Here is a 5,716-nt window from a genome sequence, read left to right as displayed (position 1 = left end):
CGTACAGTTCTCGGTGAATCAGTTCATGTTTGTACGCATTGCAGACCATACGTTCTTAGCCGTCGATTCGGGAAGAGGATGGTATTCATAAAAGAGTGCATTGCTATCTATCATTGCCTTCCCACAATGCGTTACCAGCAGTACCTTGTAACGCTGGCCTCGGTGTCGTGTTCAAGGAAAAATCACCTCCCCCTTCCTAACCCCCGCTTATAAGCCTCAAGTTACTCACCTATTCATTTCTAAAAAAACTTCGATTCCAGTTTCCAATGGGGGCATATAAATAAATCAACCGTGACTACCCCCCCTCCCCAGAGGTGCGCTTGTAAAGTAGTGCCACCCTTCCGTACACGCTCACACGCAAACTACTCTTACGCACGCATACGCGTGTGTGCGTGGTTACGCTCGTTTAATCCATTCGAAAAAGTCCACGACCGCCAATTAAAGCCATGTGGTTAAAAAAAAAGAGGAGAAAATTTAATATATATCTTTTTATTTTCAAAATGTGACTCCTGACCACACTTACACTAAGAAAGGTGATTTCTCATACCTCTCCTCTCCCATTCGTACCCTATCCTCCCCCGTCCCCCTCCCGCATGGTATATTGAGAGGCAAGTGAAATGTGTGATTTGAAATGCAAATATAAGAACTCTCATTTAGTATTCATTTTTCTTCAGTCAACTTTACACGTGGAGCTTAGAATTTCACTTGGTTGTGTAGTTTAAAACTCCCTGCTTTAAATCACAGTTTTTGGTCTGAGACGTTGTCCTCCATTTACTAGACATTCGTAATAACTGAGAGATGAAGCTGAAGCGCTGAATGGTTTCAAATGTCGGTTTTTGGTGCAACGCGGACCTCTCAAATGGTTTGGAACCGTCATCGTTAAGCCAACGAAGTCGTGTCGTGAATTGAGAACAGTTTTGTCTTCTTTGAGTTTATGTAAGTCATCAACTTCAATCTCCAGCATCTTTATTTTAGTTATCAATAATTTTCTGCATCCTGTGAAAGCCACCGCTAGTTTAAGGAAAACTATGAGGACTGAATTGCATTGATTACATTAAGCGGAACTTTCAAATCTTGGTACCGGAATGAATTATACAACGAAACACTAAACGACACAAGTTTACGTTCTCATCAATAATTCTCCGTGTAGAAGACACGGTGCGTTTCATGTACGGACTAGGATTAACCCTTTCACTCCCAAGATCTCATCAGTTCTTCTCCTTACTGTCTGCCATACAATTCTTAAGATGTTAGTTCGGAGAATTAGGTATTGGAACAACTAATAATCCCCTAATTTACTTTTTTATTTATTCTCATCACTTGTCTGCTTGATACTGTATTGATATTGTAAGGAGAAATTCTGTCTTGGTCACTCATGGGAGTTAGAATGTTAAGATACGTCTCACTCACTAAACCCTCTTTATTCCTCTTCACCCTTCCCTCCCCCCCTGAGGGACGCAAGGAGGCAAGCCAGTTAGAAATTTAGAGACACTAGAAAGGTTTGATTTTAAATTGTCCCACCAACTGGAGCTACTCTGATTCATCTTCATGCATGTCCAGACAGACCAACACTTTACACCCTAACATCAGTATGCATATTCTCCATACTGTTCTCTATACATTTCCTAAGGTGCTGACAGGGAGAATTTGTTTAACAATCAAGAGCCTCTTTAGCTGTTGATCATTTCATTTTCTCGTGGCTTTACTGTATGATTCAGGGGTAATATTGTGAGAAGAGATCGGATACTAGTCACTCTCAGCTGTCAAGGGGTTAAAATGTCGCAGAAGAATTTTACTGAAATGATATATCACCCTCCGTCAATTTAATGCGAGAAACCTCCTCCCCCCTCAATGAAACTTTGTTCTTGCGCCGGTAGTAAACCCAATTTTCTCATGATCACTTTTTTACCACTTATCATAATCTGCGCTTGAGCTAATGGTTTGTGTGTCCTTTATCCATCAATCTTACATCCCAAAGGGAGGAACGACTGTGGATCAGGAACAAGATCAACGTCATAAGGACAAATTCTGTCAATACAGGTCAGTTAATGATTGAACGTTTTAAACCATGTCATTATTTTGGCAAAGGTGGGGAAGGGATCAGGAGATTTTGGTCGTGTCACGAAAATATCTTTTTTAACCTCCAGTAAGGCTCTAAAATATACCTATGACCCCCCCCCCCCCCCCCCCACCACCACCAGCACCTCTCTTGGCAGTTAATTGGCAATAAAGTTTCCATATTCCCCCTTTTACGCTTTGTTGGCTACGAAAGATTCCGCCCCGTTCCCCCTGAGAATCAAAAGATCCCCCCCCCCTCGATTCCTTCGAGCCCCATCCCCTTTACCCCGGTGATAAATGAAGACTATTCCCCTGAATAATCTGAATAATATGTCTTGGCCGTTGTGGACCAGCGAGCGTCAATCTATGAATGCTCCCGAATTTTTTGTACACAAGTGCAACACACCTCCATCTACCAAAGCTTCCTGAGGTGGAAGATTCTTCTTAGTCAGAACGAAAGATTTAGATTTTAAGAAGATTTAGACCCTAAATGGAATTCGCTGTACGAGTTTTAGTTTAAACTGATGGTGATGATGATGTTAGAAAAAACAAACAAACAAAAACAACGCGTAATCTTTGTTAACAGAATCCTACTTTAAACGACCCGAGTAAGAACATGGGTGGCTGGTGATCAATCACTGAACCCTTTAACCCTTGAACTCCCAAGATCTGATTGTTAATTCTCTCCCATAGCTGCTATACATTTCCTCGTAAATTGGTCACGAGATTTTAGTGTTCCATCAGGATAATGTCTGGATGTTATAGGGAGAAGTTACATGTTAATCACTTCTGGGAGTTGAAGGGTCAATTTGCATTTGGGTATCGAAACTAATCCGGGATTGATTTGTTTCTGGTTTACTTCGCTCCGTGATTGGGTGACTGTGATTGAAAACTTGCGCCGCTTTCTCGACCAATCGCGGCTTCGTCACTAACGTTTTCCCGCGCTTTAGGCAGTTTCGCTGTTTTTACTTTAAGTTGTTCATTGGCTCTCAAAGGTATTTGGTACAGGCCGTCGTGATTACTTTGGGTTTGGTTCTACGACATTAAATCGAAAAGCGCTCTTGTATTTGGCTTTGTTTTGCATCGAGTAGGTGATGATTTTTCAAAACCCTTTCGCGGAAGCTATAAAACATATATCAAAAAACCGTATGAAGAAAAACTTCAAAATTTGTCTCCGTGGAAACACAGAAAGTGAATTAATATGTCCAAATGTCGATTATTTTACGAAAATAACTTGATAGCCTTCTGTAAAATTAAACTTTTTTTTAATATTTGATGGCTACCGGCGACAAAAACAAAATACACGATTTTATAGCTTTTCATGTTGTCTCTAAATCTTATTCAAAGACTTTTTTTGCATTTGAAAAAATGGGTGCTTCCAAAAATTCAAGAAAAAATGTTCGTTAATTTTCTAAAAGGTCGAAATAAGGGCAGTCTGGCTTCTCTTGAAGTTGCTTCTCGTGGATCTTAATTTAGTAGATGCAACATAACTTTTATACTTAAACATATCTGGACAACACGAATCGTGAATTTGTCACAAAATTCTTACGCGATAAAGATGTAAAAAATTACGAGCCACCGTAATATATTACCTTAACTTTCTCAGATGAAACAAAAATTCGTATTTTATGAGCATACTGAAAGAGCTTCGTTACGTAATCAGGCTTTTAGGAGATATCATTCATCCAAAGGTGAAACTGATTTGCAAGAAAGAGTAAACCTTTAGATTTAAAGAAGAATAAGGGCGTGCAAGATTTCCAAATAGTCAAATAGCAGGCACGCTCTGTCAGCCTCACTTTGGGGGGAAAATGCACTGAATTTGATTACGCGTCTTTGCAAAAAGAGCTCGGTATCAAAAAAAAGCTGTAACGATAGAGAAATTTTCTAGTTTTCAATCACGAAAGCTTTCAATTAAATCCAATAAATTCCGTTGAGAACTTGAAATCAAATCTTGTGCTTGTGATCGAACTCATCCCAGAGTCTCGCTGTCTTTAATGTCTTAGGTTTAAGGATGTGACTCCCTCAGTTGAGAGGACACTCGAAACCATTGCCATTGATCACTTCTTTTTCTTTCAGGTTTAAAGGATGAAGATACAAGACTAGATGCATTTCGTTGAACGAAATAAAGTTGATTCATTGTTCATGAGAAATAGTCACTGAGAAAAGGTCACTCGCACTTGGTGATGAAGAGCAACTTCTGCGTAACAAGAAATTTCGCACAATGGCTTTTAAAAGGGCCATCTCAATATCGAAAAGAAAAGTTTTATTGCAGGAAAGTTTTCTCAGAAAGACTAAGAAGTTAAGATGAAATAATCAGTAAAAAAAACCAAGTCTTTTGGCGGGAAATTTGTCGATGGAAAAAAGGTCTGCCCTTTTGAATAGTGTCTAGTATTGAACAAAAAATATACTAAGTCTTTTGGCGGGAAAAATCTTGCATCATGCAAAAGATTTTCTCCAATCAAAATTCCAGTATATGGTTTGTTTTAATGCCAGACACCCGTTCAAATTCGCAGAATTTTTTTCCTTTCGGCAACCCTCCATACGCAAATAAAAGTAAAAGAGATAGCCTATATTTTGACTAGTTTCCAGGTCCTTTTGAAAGTGCGGATTTTTTTAAATTTGTTTATTCAATAAAGGGAATAAATAATACAAAAGTAGAAATAAAGTATTTTATTTGTCTGCAAGTTTTTATTACCTATTACAATCTGTGTTTACAACAATATAAAAGTTGTAGTCAAATTAACAGTAATAGGTAAGTATCTAGGCGGGACGAAAAAAAATCCCCAACGTTAACCAAGTCTCTCGACTCTCCATGCTTATGATCAGCATCGACAATGGAAATACAAGATAGCACAATTAGTAAACAAACATGTTAACATACAAAAGAAATAATTGCTAACGGAATTAAGATTGATAACTATGTCAATATGCTTGACAGGGGCTCTTTTAAATCCTTTGTCTATCATGCACTTCTATTTCCCTTGGAGTGGTGATCACGATTCATTCAAATTATTTATAGCCAACTTCATACTCTTGTTTTCCCAAATAACTTACACACGTTCGTTCAAATTTAGTCTTGATAACCCAATAATAAATCCCAACTCACGATTAGCATTTTCCATAACTTGGTCAAATTACGCAATGAAAACAGACGTAACAATTTTGTTGACCGTTATCCTTCGCTGTTCACAAACTATGACATTTGGGCACATTTTGAATACAAGTGAAACTTAACAATTTGTAAGTTTGAATCCGCAAAAAATCCACTGTTTTGATTCTTGCACAAAAAAACTGAATTCGGTGAGAACGCGAAATTTTAAGAATTCGACGTGTTTTTATTGGTTTGAAAGGTGGCCAATGGTGTTGCTCGAGTGGCATGCAAATGTGCCCTACGAAGTAATCATTGAGCGAATAAAGGTGTTTTCTTTAAATTCTCGAAGCACTCGAAAAAAGAAGTGATGACGGACACGCTATGTGAGTGTTTGGCGCACTTTCAAATACTCTCAGACATTTGCTTCAATGACTAAAAATTATGTTTGTGAAAGCTTTTTTAATTTGGTAAAAACGTAAACGGTATGATGGAAACAGTAATTTTTTTATTTATCATTTGCTCAAAGGCTCGCTGAAAAGTTTCTTCATTCCGATCATTCTTTACCGG

At 38.3% G+C, this 5,716-nt stretch overlaps 1 long non-coding RNA gene across 1 annotated transcript; it reads left to right on the top strand.

Moving 5' to 3' along the window:
• The first annotated feature begins 700 nt into the window (after positions 1 to 700).
• Positions 701 to 4,681, top strand: LOC131789449 (uncharacterized). The gene is made up of 3 exons (XR_009340611.2): positions 701 to 936; positions 1,979 to 2,040; positions 4,135 to 4,681. It is a non-coding gene; the product is annotated as an uncharacterized lncRNA (long non-coding RNA).
• The last annotated feature ends 1,035 nt before the right edge of the window (positions 4,682 to 5,716 follow it).

This window comes from Pocillopora verrucosa, chromosome 13 (assembly GCF_036669915.1).
Source record: "Pocillopora verrucosa isolate sample1 chromosome 13, ASM3666991v2, whole genome shotgun sequence".
In the NCBI taxonomy this organism is placed as follows: domain Eukaryota; kingdom Metazoa; phylum Cnidaria; class Anthozoa; order Scleractinia; family Pocilloporidae; genus Pocillopora; species Pocillopora verrucosa.
This window is presented reverse-complemented; position numbering and strand designations above follow the sequence as displayed.